Here is a 19,956-nt window from a genome sequence, read left to right as displayed (position 1 = left end):
ATTCGTCTTCCCAAAGAGGGTCATGAAGTAAATTGTGCAAATGGCAAAAAAATGAGCAGGATATAAAATATCAAACTATAGAGACATTGAAACAGTCTATGGATGCTCAGTTTAGTTCACTTCCGTTGAATTTAGCGCTGTTGTTTGTTGACTGCAAGCTAATGCATTTACATAGCACCTCTCACATCCTTGACAGATCCAAAGGCATTCCAGTGCTGTTGGAGGCCATCTCAGGGGCCAGTGGAGACACAAGAGGCTGCAGACTCTGGAATCCAGAGCAACAAACAAACTGTTGGAGGAACTCAGCCTGTCAGACAGAAGGATTGTTGACCCTAGATCAGACTGGCCTGAAACATTAGACCATCTCTCTACCTCCACAGATGCTGCCTGACTAATGAACTCCACCAGCTGCTTCTTTGTACTTAAGTGTTGACGCTATTGTTGTGGGTCTGGAGTCACATTTAGGTCAGATCAGATAAATCTGTAGCTTTAACACAAGGCCACCCTCAGGGTGGAGGAGCAACACCTTGAATTTCATCCGGGTAGCCTCCAACCTAATGGCATGAATAATATCGATTTCTCCTTCTGGTAAGAAAATTCCCTTCCTCTCCCTTTTTCTGTTTCCCACCCTGGCATCTTACTTCTTCTCACTTCCTCCAGGTGCCCCTTCTCCTTCCCTTTCTCCTACGGTCCACTCTTCCTCTTCTCCCCCCCCCCCCCACCTTTTTATTGTGGCGTCTTCTCCCTTCCTTTGCAGTCCTGAAGAAGAGTCTCGGCTTGAAGCATCAATTGCTTATTCATTTCCATAGATGCTGCCTGACCTGCTGAGTTCCTCCAGCAATTTTGTGGGTGTTGCTTTGGATTCCAGCATCTGCAGACTGTCTCGTGTTTATAAGATTCTAGTTTGGAGTACTGTCTACAGTTCTGGTCATCAGAAGGATGTCAGGTCTTTGGGGAGGTTTATTGGGATGCTGCCCCGATTAGAGGGCATGTGCTAGAACAGGATGGACAGACTTGGGGTGTTTTCTCTGGAGTGCTGGAAGCGAAGAGGAGATCTCATAGAAGTTTTTAGGATCAGAATCAGAATCAGGTTTATTATCAACGGCATGTGACGTGAAATTTGTAATTTAGCAGCAGCAGTTCAATGCAATACATAATCTAGCAGAGAGGAAAAAATAAAATAAAATGTAATAATAAACAAGTAAATCAATTACATATATTGAATAGATTTTAAAAATGTGCAAAAACAGAAATACTGTATATTAAAAAAAGTGAGGTAGTGTTCACGGGTTCAATGTCCATTTAAGAATCGGATGGCAGAGGGGAAGAAGCTGTTCCTGAATCGCTGAGTGTGTGCCTTCAGGCTTCTGTACCTCCTACCTGATGGTAACAGTGAGAAAAGGACATGCCCTGGGTGCTGGAGGTCCTTAATAATGGACGCTGCCTTTCTGAGACACCGCTCCCTACTTTGCGAGAGTACCCAGGACGTTGCGAGAGGCATAGATAGAATAGATAGACAGTATCTTTTTCCCAGGGTTGAAATGTCTAATACCAAAGGGCACGCATTTAGGGCAAGAGGGGCTAATTTCAAAGGGGAAACGAGGGATTTTTTTAAAAAAAAGAGTGATGGATACACAGAATGCCCTGCCTGGGGTGGTGGTAGAGACAGATACATTAGGAACTTTTAAGCAGATGTTTAGATGGTCACACGAATGTGAGGGAAATGGAAGGATATGGATATTGTGTAAGCAGAAGAGATTGGTTTAGTTGGTCATTTCATTACTAATTTAATTGGCTTGACACAACACTGTGGGCTGAAGTCCTGTTCCTAAGCTGTACTGTTCAATGTTCTATTCCTTATAGATCACCTGAAGCTCTACAAGGCATTGGTCAGACCGTATTCGAATTATTGTGTGCAGTTTTGGGCTTTTTAAATCTAAGAAAGCATGTATTGGCATTAGAGAAGGTCTAGGAGAAGTCTACAAGAATGATCCTGGGAATGAAAGGGTTAACGCACCAGACACATTTGATGACTCTGCACTTGTACCTGCTAGAGTTTAGAAAATGAAGGGAGAAACTCATTAACACCTATTGAATATTAAAAATCCTAGATAGTGTGGATGTTGAGAAGACGTTTCCTATAGAAGGGAGTCTAGGACCAGAGAGCACAGACTCGGAATACAAGGATGGCCCTTTAGGACAGAGAAGAGGAGGAGTTTCTTTACCAGAGAGTGGTAAGACTGAGGAATTCATCGCTACAGACAGCAGTGAAGGCCAAGTCACTGGGTATACTTAAGTGGAGGTTGATAGGTTCTTGACTAGCAAGGGTGTCAAAGGTTATGGGGGAAGGCAGGAGAATAGGGTTGAGAGGGATAATAAATCAGCTATGATGGAATAGTGGAGCAGACTCAATGGGCTGAATAGCCTAATTCTGCTCTTTTGTTTTATGACGATTCATAACTCCCCTGTCAATTTCATTTGTGATTTATACTGTTAAGAAATTACAGAAGTTGGCCTCCACTCAAATTCAGTTACCCTGCACCCTCAGGTACTGAAGGATTAATGGTAGCAGGAATGAGCCTGTTTATTTTGCAGTAAATTTGTTAGGTAAACATCAGCAAATCCGGGAAAGCATGTGGCTACAATGTGGGCCACGGAATCATTGAAACGCCTGCCATTTGCAAAAATCTGAATCAAGTCTTTATTACTGAGGTAAACAAGGTTTCCGTGAAAACGTAATACCTCAAGGTTTCCATTAACTTCTTAAAACGTTTGTTTGGGCTACACTATCAGATCAAATCTCCACACAAAAGAAGGCCAGAGGTTTTTTAATTATGTCACTATTCCGAGAGTTTTAGCATCAAATTAGCAGTAATTATGTTGTTTTGGAAACAGAGTGTAAAGAAGAGCCCAGCTGGAAGCTCCAGTTAATGGAGTTTGCACTCTCAGACCTTTGTCTTGCAACAATGGCCCATATCAGGTCTTTAACAGCACAATCATCCTGTTGGAGAAACAAAAGGAATCATCAAGATTTTGGGTTGAAATCCTGCAACAGGAGTCACGCATCCTATAAACTGATAAGCGAAAATATCAATATAGTTGGAACAACCATACTTGGGAGTTGTTACCCTGGAGCGAAGAAAGCTGACTGGTGATCTTATAGAAGTATAAACACAAGCATCCTGAGCAGCTGCTTCACTGCCTGGTTCGGGAATTGCACCATCGCAGACCGCAAGACCCTGCAGCAGATAGTGAGGTCAGCTGAGAAGATCATCGGGGTCTCTCTTCCCACTATTACAGACATTTACACCACACGCTGCATCCGTAAAACCAACAGCATTGTGAAGGACCCCACGCACCCCTCATGCAAACTCTTCTCCTTCCTGCCATCTGGCAAAAGTATTCGGGCTCTCATGACCAGACTGTGCAACAGTTTCTTCCCCTAAACCATCAGACTCCTTAATACTAGACTGACATCTACATCATTTATTATTATATTGTAATTTCTCCTCTACTGTGCCTATTGTCTTGTTTATTATCTATTGTACTGCCCTGCACTGTTTTGTGCACTTTATGTAGTCCTGTGTAGGTCTGTAGTCTAGTGTAGTTTTTGTGTTGTCTTACATAGTCTAGTGTAGCCTTGTGCTATCTCACATAGTCTAGTGTAGTTTTGTGTTGTTTCATGTAGCACCATGGTCCTGGAGGAAAGTTGTTTCATTTTTACTGTGTAATGTACCAGCAGCTTATGGTTGAAATGACAATAAATAGCGACTTGACTTGACTTGATTTTGTAGATGCTGTAGATCTTAAGCGACAAACACAAAATGCTGGAGGAACACAGCAGGTCAGGCAGTGTCAATGGAGAGGAATAAACAGTCAACATTTCAGGCCGAGGCCTGAAATGTCTACTGTTTATTCCTCTCCATTGATGCTGCCTGACCTGCTGAGGTCCTCCAGCATTTTTTGTTTATTGAGGTATATAAAATCAAGACACAAGTCCTGATGCAGTTTTAACCCAAAACATTGACAACTCCTTTCCTCCAACAGATGTTGCTCAACCCACTGAGTTCCCCTAGCAGATTGTTTGTTGCTCCGGATTCTAGCGTCTGCCATCTCTTTGGGTCTCAGGTCTTTCACCATCTTGTACCTCGTACCTTTGTTGAATCACAAACAGTGTCTGCTACACATTGAAAGATTTCTGTAAGTTTCCCTTTTTTCTTATTGTGTCGGGGTACTTAGTCTAATTTAAATGGCTGTTGTGTGTTCTTCATGCCAGATGTTGGAGTACTGGCAGATCCAGAGTCTCCCAGGGAACTACATCTGCGTGAAGTGCATCCAGCTGCAGTTCCTTGTAGACCGTGTTAGGGATCTGGAGCAGCAGCTGGATTACCTCCGGCTTGTACGGGAGAGTGAGGAGATCATCGATCGAAGTTATAGGGAAGTGGTCACCCCAAGGTTGCAGGAGGCGGGTAGCAGGGTGACTGTCAAACGAAGAAGTGGGAAGGTGAATAGGCAGTTAGCATACAGCAACCCTGTGGTCATTCCCCTCAATAATGAGTTTAGGATACTGTTGAGGGAAATGCCATGAAGACAAGGTTATTGGCAGAAGGGAAAGAGGGAGAAGAGGGGAACGGTAGTGAGAGGGGACTCAACAACCAGAGGAATAGATAGGAGATTCTGTGGACATGAACAGGATACCCAGATGGTATGTTGCCACCCAGGTGCCAGGGTCAGGGTTGTCTCTGATCGCGTCCACAGAATTTTGTCGAGGGAGGGAGAGCAGCCAGATGTCTTGGTACATATATTGGTACCAATGTCGTAGGAAGGAAAAGCAAAGAGGTCCTGAAGAGAGAATGTAGAGAGCCAGGCAGAAAGCTGAGAAGCAGAACCTCCAGGATAGTAATTTCTGGAAATCTACCTGTGCCATGCCCCAGTGAGGGTAGAAACAGGATGATTTGGCAGATAAATGTATGGCTGAGAAGCTGGGCAGGGAATGGGGCTTTAGGTTCTTGGATCATTGGGAACTCTTCGGGGGGGGGGGTTATGAACTGTGCTAAAGGAACGGGCTTCACCTGAACCTGAGGGGGAACCAATATTCTCGCCATCTCCAACATGATCCCATCACCAAGCATATCTTCCCCTCCCCCCCACTTTCTTCTTTCCGCAAGAATCACTCCCTACACAACTCCCTGTCCATTTGTCTCTCCCACTGATATCCCTCCTGGCACTTACCCTTGCAAGCAGAACATGTGCTACACCTGGGGTTGCCAACTTTCTCACTCCCAAATAAGGGACAAAAGTAGCAGTCAAATACGGGACACTTGTGTTTACCCCGAGAAAAACTACCATGACCATGCAGCCTTGCGCGGGCACCTGTGTGCACGTGCGTGACGTGTCCATGCGTGTACGTGCCGATTTTTTTCTACAAATCGGTTTTGGCTTAATCTTCCCAATTCTAATACACTGTACATACATTATTTCTACTTTATATAGGCTGTGTATTTATCATATCACTCCTGCTTTTACTATATGTTAGTGTTATTTGAGGTTTTTATGTGTTATTGGATGATTTGGGTTTTGTTTTTTGGGTCGGGGAACGCTCAAAAATTTTTCCCATTATAAATTAATGGTAATTGCTTCTGCACTTTACGCCATTTCGGCTTACGAACGGTTTCATAGGAATGCTCTACCTTAGCGGGGGAAATACGGGACAAGGGCGGTCCCATATGGGACAAACCAATTTAGCCCTATATGCGGGATGTCCTGGCTAATACGGGACAGTTGGCAACCCTAGCTACACCTACCTCTATACCTCCTCCCTCACTGCCATTCAGGGCCCCAAACAGTCCTTCCAGGTTAAGTGATATTTCACCTTTGAGTCTTTGGGGTTGTTACTGTAACTGGTACTCCCGGTGTAGCCGCCTGTATATCAGTGAGATCCAACATGGACTGGGAGACCGCTTCACACTGAGCACCTATGCACCGTCCGCCAGGAAATGTGAGATCTCCCAGTGGTAACCCATTTTTATTCTACTTCCCATTCCCATTCCGATATGTCAGTCCATGGCCTGTTCTACTGTTGTGATGAGGCCCCACTCAGGTTGGAGGATCAACACCTTATGTTCTGGTGCTCATAGAACATAGAACATAGAATAGTACAGCACAGTACAGGCCCTTCGGCCCACAATGTTGTGCCGACCCTTAAACCCTGCCTCCCATATAAGCCCCCATCTTAAATTCCTCCATATACCTGTCTAGTAGTCTCTTAAACTTCACTAGTGTATCTGCCTCCACCACTGACTCAGGCAGTGCATTCCCCGCACCAACCACTCTCTGAGTAAAAAACCTTCCTCTAATATCCCCCTTGAACTTCCCACCCCTTACCTTAAAGCCATGTCCTATTGTATTGAGCAGTGGTGCCCTGGGGAAGAGGCGCTGGCTATCCACTCTATCTATTCCTCTTATTATCCTGTACACCCCTGTCTCCTCTCATCCTCCTTCTCTCCAAAGAGTAAAGCCCTAGCTCCCTTAATCTCTGATCATAATGCATACTCTCTAAACCAAGCAGCTCCTCCCCCTTTTCTTTCTTCCATGGCCTTCTGTCCTCTCCTATCAGATTCCCCCTTCGCCAACCCTGTATCTCTTTCACCAAGCAACTTCCCAGCTCTTTACTTCATCCCTCCCCCTTCCCGGTTTCACCTATCTCCCTGTGTTTCTTTCTCTCCTCCCCCCACCTTCTTCATTTGGCTCCTCAACTTTTTTCTCTTCAGTGCTGATGAAGAGTCTTGGCCCAAAACATTGTCTGTACCCCTTTCCATAGAAGCTGCTTGTCCTGCTGAGTTCCTCCAGCATTTTGAGTGTGTTGCAATGAAATACAATGTTGGAGAATGTATGGTCATGCACTTTGGTAGAAGAAATAAATCTGCAGACTATTTTCTAAAAGGGGAGAAAACCCAAAAATCTGAGATGAAAAGGGACTTGTGCAGAAGTTTAACTTGCAGGTCGAGTCGGAGGTAGGAAGGCAAATGTAATGTTAGCATTCATTTTGAAAGGTCTAGAATAGAAGAGCAGGTATGTGATGCTGAGGCTTTATAAGGCACTGGTGAAGCCTCACCTTGAGTATTGTGAACAGTTTTGGGCTCCTATCTGAAATATGTGCTGGCATTGGAGAGGGTTCAGAGGAGGTTCACAGGATGATTCTGGGGATGAAAAGGTTATCATATGAGGAACGTCTGATGGCTCTGGGTCTGTTCTTGCTGGAATTTAGAAGGATGAGTTCTGAATGCTGAAAGGCCTAGATACAGTAGATGTGGAAAGGATGTTTCCCATGGTGGGGGAGTCTAGGACAACTCAGGCGGAGCTTAGGAGAATTAATGGTGACTAACGGTGACTCCTTTGCTTGGATCTTCGGAAACAGCTCTATTTCCATCTTCAATATCTCCATTTTTCCCTTTCAGGGTTCTTTTGAAGATCCTGACCAGGAGTTACATGCTGACTATGGTTCTTTGCGGGAATGGGACCCGTTCTCGAGGTTCCATAACTGGCTGTTGTTTGGCACGCCAAAGGCTTAGCCTAAGAGACCGGCTCGAATTCAGAAGCCTAGGATCTCGGGGCTCTGGAGATGGACGGATTGAGGATCGGTGTCACAACAGGAGATCCGTGTCTTGTCGGGGGAGTCAGAATATCTGCTATGTGCCTGGAGACCCAGGATCTTTGCGATCTTCAGGCACAGAGCTCGAAAAAAAGCGACGCAACAGACTTTTAACATCGTAAACCATCAATCATGTTATGAACAAGCCTCTCCACAGGCACCTCAAGCACAGAAAACCTGATGGAGTGCCTCGCAAACACGAGGAATTCTGCAGATGCTGGAAATTCAAGCAACACACACAAAATGGTGGTGGAACGCAGCAGGCCAGGCAGCATCCGTAACCTGAAACGTTGACTGTGCTTCTTGCTACGGATGCTGCCTGGCCTGCTGCGTTCCACCAGCATTTTGTGTGTGTTGTCTGATGGAGTGCCTGGCATTTTACTTCAGATTTCCTACATCTGCAGTATTTTATTTTGGATTGAAAATAATATTCAGTTTACTGTCACTGAGGAAACCCCAGTGACGTCCCAAAGAAAGCCCATAAATCCATAAGTGGGTGACACTTCAATAATATTTAAAGTTGGTTACCTACAGTCCTTTAGAATAATGATCCCCTTTTGCAAATTCATATGAAAAATGAGACGAATTAATTCACTTACGTAAGAATTTGAGTTTTACAATGAAGTCAAAAGATTTGAAATAGATTGTGTAAAGTGCAGATTTTGATTTGAAATTGTAAATTAAGATAAAGTATGCTGGCAGAATTAGAATCTCAGGGTTGTATGTGGTGACATGAATGCACTCTGATAGTCAATTTCACTTTGAACTTTAAAATATCACCATGAATGGAACACAAACACGAGGAAATCTGCAGATGCTGGAATTTCAAGCAACACACATAAAAGTTGCTGGTGAACGCAGCAGGCCAGGCAGCATCTCTAGGAAGAGGTGCTGCCTGGCCTGCTGTGTTCACCAGCAACTTTTATGTGTGTTACCATGAATGGAACAGTGGTTATATGGGCCTTTTCCCCCCTCCCCCTCCAGAGTGAAGGAGGCTCTGAGGACACTTCATATTGATATCTAAAACCATGAGGGACACGGAAAAGGTGGATGATTATGTCCTTTCCCAAGTAGGGGAATCTAAAACTATAGAGTATAGGTTGGAAGTGAGAGGGGAAAGATTTGAAAGGGAAAAGAAGGAAACTTTTGTCAAATAGAGCAGGGGTTCCCAACCTGGGATCCACAGACCTGCTTAATGGTTTTGGTCCATGGCATTGAAAAAAGCTGAGAACTGCTGACATGGAGGGTGGTGACAGGTATATGGAATGAGTTGCCAGAAGAAATGTTAGAGGTGGGTACAATTACATTGTTTAAAAGACATTTTGATAAGTATATGAATAGAAAAGGTTTAGAGAGATGTGGGCCAAAGGCAGGCAAATGGAACTAGTTTCGATAGACATCTTGGTCAGTATGGATGGGTTTTGCCAAAGGGCTTGTTTCATGCTGTATTATTCTATGGCTCTATCTCCAAAATGGGGCAAATGGTTCTGAATCACAACTACACATGAATTCTGTCACGTATCTGATGAGAAACCCTACTTAAGACTCAGTATTTGACCAACACAAACAATTACAAGTTCTTTAATAGTGAACCGGTTTCATTGATTGCCCACAGTTCTTGCTGGTACCACCCACAAAAACAAAGTATGTACGTAAAATAACAAGGAAGTGTGGGAGTGAATTGTATTTTAAAAGTGGCGTTTACCTGAGAACAGGGCATCTATTAACTTTAAAAGGCACAGGCAGCTGTCCGTTATTACCAGAGACCATTGAATGCAAGACAAGGAAATTACACTGCAATTGTGAACGAGACCAGTTAATACACAGCCTGGGTACTGGGTGGTCTTCTAGTCAGTGCATTATGGGAAAGACATGACTGCACTGGGGAAATGGAAAATTAAAACCATGACTAAGCACCAGATAAAGCTAGAGATTCTTTTGCTTTAGAACAAGAGAGGATGAAGGTGATTTAATTATGATGTATAAAACTATGAGGGGGCTGGAGACAGCAAATGGAAAACCCCTATTATTTTAAGATGGGTTATAATTTCCCAGCCTGAGGGTGGTGGTTTCCAGAAATCAGTGCCTAAAGGGACTAAAGGGATTCCTAAAGGGAATCTTCTTTAAACTATTAAACAGGATTGTATACATTCTATATGTCCCCGGCTTTGTTAATAAGCAAAGTGTATCATGGTGGCAGAGACCATTCACCAGTCCTCCAAATAATAACGGCAGCAGAACGGGTATGAATATCTCTCCCAGACAGCATGGGCATTGCCCACCTTAGGTTTTGTGCAAAACACTTGTGAAATTTCTGAACTCTTGCATCTCTACATCCAACCAGAACCAACCATCAAAACATTTTTAACTTTTTAAATGTTATTAATTTTTTGGAATCCGGTCATAGAACATTACAGCACAGTACAGGCCCTTCAGCTCATGATGTAATGCCAACCTTTTAACTTCCTCTAAGATCAATCTAACCCTTCTCTGCTACATATTACCTACTTCCACCTTGGGAAAAAGTCTCTGGCTATTGACTCGATCTATCCCTCTTGCCATCTTGTACACCTCTATCAAGTCACTTCTATCCTCCTTCTCTCCAGAAGGAAAAGCCCTAGCTCACTCAACGGATCATCGACTGCCCATCCCTTGATACCCCTAGGAAAGGTAGTGGTAACCCTCATTTCCAAACTCACTTAAGTTATAGGGCATTGGTTCCTTAAGGTTGTTAAAGCCAAGAGTGGTGGTGGTGACAAGCTCCCACTACCCATTAAAAGCCACCAATGGCATACAACTCAAATAGCACACACTCTGACAACTAAGTCTAGCTCCTGACTTGTGGCTTAGCTGCTAAGTCTGGCGAAACCATTTCTACTAACAGGGAAAGGGGCAAAAGTGGGCTACTGGCATGTTAAAACCAGTCGCCATGGGCAGATATGGCTGGTAGGCTGTAATTGGCAGCTCATGTAGGAGAAGGAAAACTCTGATCTCAAATCTCCACTGCCTTGTGGCTATACCCATACATGGGGAAGGCTTCAGAAGTAAACCCAGAGGGAAAAATCTGGAGCTGGAGTCCCTAAGGCAGTCCTATGTCAAGCTCAATACAGACTTGCAACTCTGACGACGCTGCTGGTACTAAACTGCATCGGTCTCTGCCATTCCTTTGGGTTCATCAGATGCATGGAAAGGGGGGAGCTTGCTACATGGGCAACAGCTTGCTCTCCATATTGTACTGCCCTGGCTTGCATATCTAGACAACTAGGACACAACATCCATCGTCGAGATTGACTGACGGAGGCCTCATTATGTCATTCATTATGACATAGGGGAAAGCCTTTTGGCCGATCAAGTTTATCCCAGCTCACAGAACAATCACATTCTCCATTTTACCTGTACCTACTTCTCCAATGTCCCCATCAAATGCCCACAGACTCTGACACACCTACACACCAGTGGCAACCCAAGCCTACAGCCAGTCTTTCAGCTGCTGCAGTCCATCTCTGCTGTGGGAAAGGGAGTCCAGGATATGAAGGCAGCAAAAGTAAGGAGCTTGATAGAATGGCACGTGACTGGACTGGGAACCTGGTGATGTTCCCTGGCACCTGGTACCCTCACCTTTCTTGGTGACTGGAGAGATGCTGACGGAGTAGTATAGACATAGACTTGCTTTGTAGATGGTACACCACTGCAGCCAGTATGCTGGTCAGGGCAATGAAAAGGGAGGAAAATTGGAATTCTAAACCTCAGTTCCAAGTAGACACACAACAGAAATGGGTGCTGCTGATTTTGCAGATGCATCGCAGTTCCAGTGACCTGGATTCCATGCTGATCTCTGCTGCTGTCTCTGTGGAGTATGCAAGGTCTCCCCGAGACAGCTTTAGTTTCCCCAGGTGTTCCAAGTTCCAACCTCATCTGCTGTGTGGCAGGAAATTCGGGAAGGTGGGGGAAACGTATGAGAAAACATAGTCTTGGAACACCACAGCACATAATGAGGCCATTCAACCCATCTAATCCATGTTGAACTATTAATCTGCCTTTTCCATCAATCTGCACCTGGACCATAGCTCTCCATACCCCTCATATCTGTCTGCTTATCCAAATTTCTCTTAAACGTTGAAATTGAATGTACATCCACCACTTCCACTGGCAGCACGCTCCATACTTACACCAGCCTGAGTGAAGAAGTTCCCCCTCATGTTCCCCCATAAACATTTCACCTTTCACCCTTAACCCATGACCTTGAGTTCCAGTCTCACCCAATCTCAATGGAAAAAGCCTGCTTGCATCTACCCTATCTTTCTATAATACAAGTCGATGGGCAGAATGATCTCCTATGACATGAAGGAATATGAAATAAGAAGGTTGAAAAACACTCATCAAGCCAGGTAGCATCGGTGAAGATAAAAATGGAGTTAATATTTTACTGACAAAGCTCTACAGATGTGTAGTGGAGAGTATATTGACTGGCTGTATCACAGCCTGGTATGGAAACATCAATGCCCTTGAATGGAAGCTCCTACAAAAAGTAGTGGATACAGCCCAGTCTATCCCCACCATTGAGCACATCTACATGAAGCATTGTCCGCAGGAGAGCAGCATCCGCCATCAGGGACCCCCACCATGCTCTCATGCCATGCCCTCTTCTCACTGCTGCCATCAGGAAGGAAGTGCAGGAGCCTCAGGACCTGCACCACCAGGTTCAGGAACAGTTGTTAGTCCTCAACCATCAGGTTCCTGAACCAAAGGGGATAACTTCCCTCACCCTCAATTGCCCCATCATTGAAACATTACCACAACCTATGGACTCACTTTCAAGGACTCTTTATCAATATTAATTGCTTATTTATTTATTATTACTTTCTTTTTGTATTTGTTGTTTTTTGCTAACTGGTTCAATATCCAAGTTGATGTAGTCTTTCATTGATTCTGTTGTGGCTATTATTCTATTATGGAATTATTGAGGATGCCTGCAAGAAAATAAATCTCAGGGTTGTATATGGTTATATATGTGCTTTGATAAGAAATTTACTTTGAAGTTGTTTACCTTTATGATGAATTCTGATAAGAGCTCATTGACTTGAAAGCAGTAACCTTCTCTCAAATTGCTGCCTGACGTGCTGAGTTTTCAAACACACCCATCTTTTAATTTCAGATTTCCAGCATTGGCAACTTTCGCTTTTCACTTAAATTCACTTTCTAAAAAGCAGACATTTTAATATCTGTCACTATTTTTCCTCGTATCTCAACTTCAAGGCCTTTGAGATGCTCTATATTACAGATCAACCCCAGTAACTAACACCGACACACATCTACCCAGCTGGCACTGTTCCCCTACTTTGGATTAAGCCATCTTTCAACTTTCACCTTGTTAAATTTAACCTTAATAAATATTTCATTAACAATCACAGTCATTGATAGAAAGAATAAGATCAGAGTAAAGACAGATTGAAGACTATGATCGACCACGTCATACGACACAGCACAGAATGATGATGATATATTTCATCCTACACATGACATCTTTATTGTTCATTTGTCGCCTTTCAAGTTAATCTAACTGTTAATAATTACCTAAGGCATACGGTAAAATTGCTACACATTCCCTAAATAATACTCTAATTCTTTCTTTAACTAGTTGTGAATTCCCGGAGATCATTTCAGTAGTAATTGTCATTTCAATCCGTGCCTCAGAGGCAGGCAAACCTTGTGAGTTTGTAACACGACAGATGCTGCAGATGCTGGAAATCCAGAGCAACACGCACAAAATGCTGGAGGAACTCAGCAGGTCAAGCAGTGTCTTTGGAGTGGAATAAACTGTCAACATTTCAGGCCGAGACCCTTCATCAGGGCTGGAAAGGAAGGGGGCAGAAGCCAGAATAAGAAGGTGTGGGAGGGGGTTGAAAGAGTACGGGCTGGTAGATGAAATCAGGTGAGGGGTAGGTGGGATGAAGTAAGAAGTTGGGAGAGGCTAGATGGAAAAGATAAAGGGCTGAAGAAGGAGAAATCTAATAGAAGAGAGTAGACCATGGGAGAAGGGGAAGGAGGAGGGGCACCAGAAGAAAGTGAAGGGCAAGTGAGCAGAAGGGGTGATAAGGGAGCCAGAAAGGGGAATGTAAAAAGAGAACAGGAGGAAAAATTACCATAAGTTAGTTCAATGTCAGGTTGGAGGTTACCCCAGATAGAATATGAGGTGTTTTTCCTCCAACCTGAGTGTGGCCTCAGTGCAGTAGAGGAGGCCATGGAGCAAGATGTTGGAAGTAGAAATTAAAATGGGCAGCCACTGGAAAAACCTGCCTTTTGTGGCAGACAGAGCAAAGATGTTCATGAAGTGGCCCCCAGACCTTTGTCAATCTGTAGTCCTGAAACACAGCAGAAGTCCGGCAATAGCCCTCCCAACAGCTGACCAAACACAGATATCAGATTCAGATTGGAATTGAAGAGAACATGAAGCTAATTTGGTCCAACTTTGTTCACAACTACTCCACCAGCTATGGGACTTCCACACAGCAATACAGTGGGTCACTGTGGAGTTGTGGGTATATTACACAGGGTCTGTGTGGCTTCAATGATACTTGTCATAAAGTTCACATTAATATTAAAAATAGATTTTGAAAACACTTGGCACATGGTTACCTCAGCTGTGTGTCTCTTAGTCATTCTCTGAAGAGCCTCACATCCTTAAAAAGAGTGGCCTGCCATAATCAGGGGATCGTGGGGGTGGGGCATGTATTTACTGTAACTAAGTGTGAACAAATGGGCTTTCATTGAGAAAGGCTTGTGAGTTACCGGTGTAATGGATATGGTGTAACGGACAAGTTAGCCAAATAAATGACAGGAGCCTTCTGGTGTCAGTGTCAGAGCAGGGGAAAGTAATGATGTCTTCTCTTGAAATTCAATCTCCAAACTCCATCACGGCCAGAAATGCTGCAGGCTGAATGAAGTTCATAAATGAAGCAAAGTTCATTTCTGGATCTTTCTTTCAATTATCTGTCTTTTTGTTTGCTATTCTAAATTGGCTAGAGGACAGAAATAGGGGTACTCTAGATGTCCTGGCATCCTATGTACTTTTCTGAAATCTTGTCATGGCCATAATGTAGGGATTCATGGCAGCAGTTTTGTGTACAGCAAGATCCCAGAGTCAAATTAATTATGTTAGTGGTGTGGGCTGCTTGCTGAATACTGACCAAGAGTTCAGGGGAGTTCCACTTACAGGGACACTGGGATGTTTTTACTCTGTGGGAGGAGGGATACAGTGACCCTTCTAAAATCTTAAGCAATTTTGACTGAAGAGAACTGACAATGCTCTGACCGTGCTGGAAGGGGTCAAGGACGCCTGTGGTATTTGTTCTGGCCTGCAAATTGTTTTTGGAATAATAAGAAAAACAAAATTCTTTGTTCATATTCCTGCTTCCTCTGTGGCACAGTGACAACCCAGTCATCCCACTGTCAAGGCTTGGTCTTTATTTCCTGAGTGACAATGATAAGATGATGCCTTATAAGGCATTGGTCAGACTGCACTTGAAGGATTGAGAGCAGCTTTGGGCCCCTTATCTATAAAAGGATGTGCTGGCATTAGAGAGGGGTTCACAAGAATAATCCCAAGAATTAAAGGGTTAACATCTGAGGAGTGTTTGATAGCTCTGGGTCTGTACTCCCTCACGTCTAGACAAATTGGGGGGGGGGTGGAATCTTATTGAAACCTATCAAATATTGAAAGGCCTACACAATATCAACGTAGAGAACATGTTTCCTATTGTGGGGGAGTCTAGGACCAGAGAGCACCGCCTCAGAATACAAGGACATCCCTTTAGAACAGGATGAGAATGAACTTCTTTAGCAAGAAGGTGATGAATCTTTGGAACTCACTGCCACAGACAGCTGCGTAGGCCAGGTCATTGAGTATATTTTAAAGCGGAAGTTGATAGGTTCTTGATTAGTAAGGGCGTCAAAGGTTACAGGAAGAAGACGGGAGAATGGGGCTGAGAGGGATAATAGATCAGTCATGACAGAATGGTGGAGCAGGGTCGACGGGCCAAATGGTCTAATTCTGCCCCTATGTCTTATGGTTTCATGGACATTTTCCTAGACTCTACGGCACCAGTTGGACCTTGTAGATAGTAGGTGGGTTCGAGGAACTGATGGGTGAACAATCTAACATAAGACCTTAAAACATAGGAGCAGAAATGGGCCCATTCTGCCCAACTAATCTGCTCCACAATTCCATCATGGCTGATTTATTATCCCTCTCAATTTTTGCCTTCTCCCCATTCGAGAGCCTATCAATCTCCGCTTTAAATATACCAATTGTCCATTTAAACTGATGGATGGATTCATGCACAATGCCCTTGAACTTCACCAACTGCATGGAAGCCCTTTCCTGCAGAGAAAGTACCTGGGAAGTTTCACACTCATAGGAGCACATAACTAGCCAGCTGGTGGCGTAGTGGCATCAGCACCGGACTTCAAGGTAAGTGGTCCAGGGTTCGAATCCGGCTGGGTCCTTGCACGCTTTCCATCCGTGCTGGGTTGAGCACTGAACTAAAGAAATGGCAAGGTTGTAGCCCGATGTGCCACAAGGTGCGGAAAGGAACAACAAGGAGCACATAATCAGTACAGGGCTAGAGACCATTTGGCCCATCAAGTCTATACCTGCTCTCTGGAGAAAACCTTTTTGTCTTACTCCCAAAGCATTCTCTATATTTTCCTCCCACCCTTCCTACACCCTCTGTCCATCATTTTGAACCAGTGTCCCTGGGTCTTCGAACCATCCATTATGAAAAAACGATACTTCTGAACTTACTCCAGCTAAACCCATATCCTGCCCAACTTTTCCTAGTTCGCTGTGCTCCAAGGATAACCCCACCTTCTCCACTCTAGACCCCCCACCATTGGAATCCATGATGCAATCATGTAAATTGATAAATATTTGAACTACAAAACCCTCCCCATTACATTTAATCTCCTGCTGCATTTTTCTGGCATTTTTGTACTGAGATTCCCAGCATTTATTCAGATTCAGATTTATTTATCACATGTACATCGAAATTACAGTGAAATGTGTTGCTTGCATTAACACCCAACGATGTGCTGGTGCAGCCCACAAGTGTTGTCACACATTCTGGCGCCGACATACCATGCCCAATATGTCTGGCAGAACACAGAAAGCAACAAGACAATAGCAAAACAAGTCTCACTCCTCCCTCCCATTCACCCATCAATGCGCATACACAGGCCTCTTAACACCAGGACTGGCTGTCTTCACCCTCCAGTCAATATTATTTTTCAGCCAATATTAATATCCAGTTCATGGTATTAAGCATGTTTCTGAGCTTGTGTGAGTAAACTGGAAACTGTGGAGGTGGCACAGTAGTGGAATGCTGATACAGGTACAACTCCCTGCACTATCCGTAAGGAGTTTGTAGATTCTCCCTGTGAACGCGTGGTTTCCTGTCGGTGCTCTGGTTTGCTTCCGCATTCGAAAGGCGTACGGATTAGTGGGTTAATTGGTCACATGGGTGTAATTTGGCAGTGTGGACTTGTGGGCCAGAAGGGCCTGTTACCCTGTTGTATCTCTAAGTAACAAAAAGCCAAAGAAATCTCATAAAAACACCAAGCACTGAACAGCAGCCCTGTCACCTTACTAAATAAAATCTTCCTGTATTTGTGAACTGCAGTCATTTGGTTCTATGTATGTAGATCTCCTAATCTGTAGGATGTATTTGTTTAAATAATCATACCAGATGCTAATAATCTACAGTAAATTAAAAGCTCCAGGCAAGGGTGCCACATCCAAGGAGACTCCAAGTCTGAAGGGAGACACACCAGGATCTGCAGATGCTGGAATGCAGAACACACAAATAAATGCTTGAGGAACTCAGCAAGAGAGGCAGCATCTACAGAGGAGCAACACACATCAAAGTTGCTGGTGAACGCAGCAGGCCAGGCTCGGCCTGAAACGTCGACTGCACCTCTTCCTACAGATGCTGCCTGGCCTGCTGCGTTCACCAGCAACTTTGATGTGTGTTGCTTGAATTTCCAGCATCTGCAGAATTCCTGTTATCTACAGAGGAGAATGGGCAGTTGAGACCCTTCACCTGGACTGATCTGGTCTAGTCCAGATGAAAGATCTGGACCCAAAGCATTGATTGTTCATTTCCCTGCACAGATGCTAGCTGACCCACTGAGTTCCTCCAACATTTCCTTCCATTGGAACAGTCTGAATGCCTTTTTTAACCTTTTCAGTTACTTATGCACGCCACACTGCCCAAGATCCAAGGTAGTGCAATACTGCAAGTATTCAAAAATTAAATTAGTTTTACATCAGATAACTTATAAAAAGATACGAATTTTAGTTCAGCATTTAAATCTAATCCCTGAATTCTTTAAACAACGCTGCTATAATAACAATAATTATCGTTAACCGTGGGGTAGCACGGTTGTGTAGTGGTCAGCACAGTGCATGCGACCCGGGCCCGCCACTGCCTATAAGGAGTTTGTACGTTCTCCCTGTGCTCGCGTGGATTTCCTCCCGATGCTCCGATTTCCTCCCACAGTCCAAATGCCTACCGGTCGGCAGATTAATTGGTCATTGTAAATTGTCCCATGGTTAATTTCGGATTAAATCGGGGGATTGCAGGTGGCACGGTTTAAACGGCCTATTCCACGCTGTATCGTAATCAATAAGTACCTATCTCTTTGATCAGTATTCATCTTCACACATTGTTGACAAGGGAAGAATTAAAGTACGTCTCGTCTCAGTCTGTCCATCAGTGTCCCTTTATGAAGGTGTTCGTGCGAATGGGCGGGTAATTCACTTCGGAAAGTGGCCGAGGATGCGTCCAATACAGCCACCCCCACGTGGTCAGTGTCCAGCCTCTGCTTCCCCGTCTCCTCCTTCGGAGAGCAGCTGAGGGATCACAGGCAGGAGCCCTGTGATCCCCCTTTCCATTCGCCTTGCTAACTAAGCTCGCTCTGTGACAGTATTGGATGACACAATTCAGTCGCTGGCCCTTCAGTTAGATCATTGCTGACCAGCGCCTTAACTATCTACGGTCCTTTGTCCCACATTTCTGACAAATCTTTGGCAAATTTCAGTTTCAGTGTTTCCAGCGGAGAAGAATTACATCAATACTCTACATTCTACCTCTATATAATGTGAAGGGACCGGGTCCTACCTACATCCAACCCCAGGGCTCCACAGGATATACTCTCTCCCCCTACCCCACCGAATCTCCAAGTCACTATAAACACTTCAATTATTCCAGCACTTCGATTTCGTTCAAATCCACCCAGACCTGATCCGCTTACTACAAAATGCTCACTCGGTTGTTTTGGTGCAAACAATAACGCGAAGCTGAACAATTTCCCGCTGCAACAGGAAAGTTCATCTCGGTTTGTTTTCTCCAGGAACATCGCTTGCCTTGTTTCAGGTTGATGTGTAAAATTAACTTAAAAGAATTGTGGCAACTAACGTGACAAGAAAGCAAAAAAAGTGTTTGGTTTTAACATTTGAAATTCTGGATTGTATGTGGCTGATAATAAACGTAAAACTGTGGTGGCTGTCAGGTCTAAATTATTGTAGGTTTTGGAACTGGGATCAAAAGCGGCTTTTTTAAAAGCTACAATGTAACAAAGTCCAGGTCAAATTATAGACCTGGCGTGACAAAACACTCCGAAGTTGTGGGATCACCACTGACACTTTAATGAAATCATAGAATCAGAGGGAGTCCTTCATAATTGCAAATTAAAATATCACAACAATAAATTTGCATGTTTCGCTCCAGTAGTTAAAAAGTGAGTTCTATAATCATCGCATAAACTACTTATAAATGAAAAATTCACATTCAAAATAGTATCACATGTTCGACACAGAAATTCTATTTTCACAACAGCGAACTTTGGCAGGAAACGGCATCCTCTGCCCGCTCAATTCGTGGCTAAAATGCAGTCACTTTGATTACTGAAATACATTTTAAACTGGGGGTGATTTGTTAGCTACCAGCAGACAGCCTGCAGAAATCAGCCTGGTGCGGTTATAACGACCCACCTACTGTGTCTTTGCCGGGTTGAATCTAATCCAGATGATCAGGAGAACTCTCAAAACTTGTTTATAACAACACGAGGTTGACTTCTGTGACTGATCGACCCGTACAAAACCCGCGATGTAAACCTATCAGCTCCTCTGTATTCGACACAACGAGATACTTAACGGTAACAGGTTCTTCATAACTTTTTAAAATCTGAGTGATCACTGGATTTACTATAAAATAGTTAAATTATTTAACACTTTGAAAAGATGACAA

General features: G+C 43.9%; 1 protein-coding gene across 2 annotated transcripts in view; it reads right to left on the bottom strand.

Moving 5' to 3' along the window:
- LOC134359770 (olfactomedin-like protein 2A) overlaps positions 1 to 19,956 on the bottom strand; it is a 53,174-nt gene that overhangs the window by 32,773 nt on the left and 445 nt on the right. The gene's annotated exons all lie outside the window — the stretch shown is intronic.

Source organism: Mobula hypostoma, chromosome 21 (assembly GCF_963921235.1).
Source record: "Mobula hypostoma chromosome 21, sMobHyp1.1, whole genome shotgun sequence".
In the NCBI taxonomy this organism is placed as follows: Eukaryota; Metazoa; Chordata; class Chondrichthyes; order Myliobatiformes; family Myliobatidae; genus Mobula; species Mobula hypostoma.
Note: the sequence above shows the minus strand (reverse complement) of the source record. Positions and strands in the feature narration are given on the sequence as shown.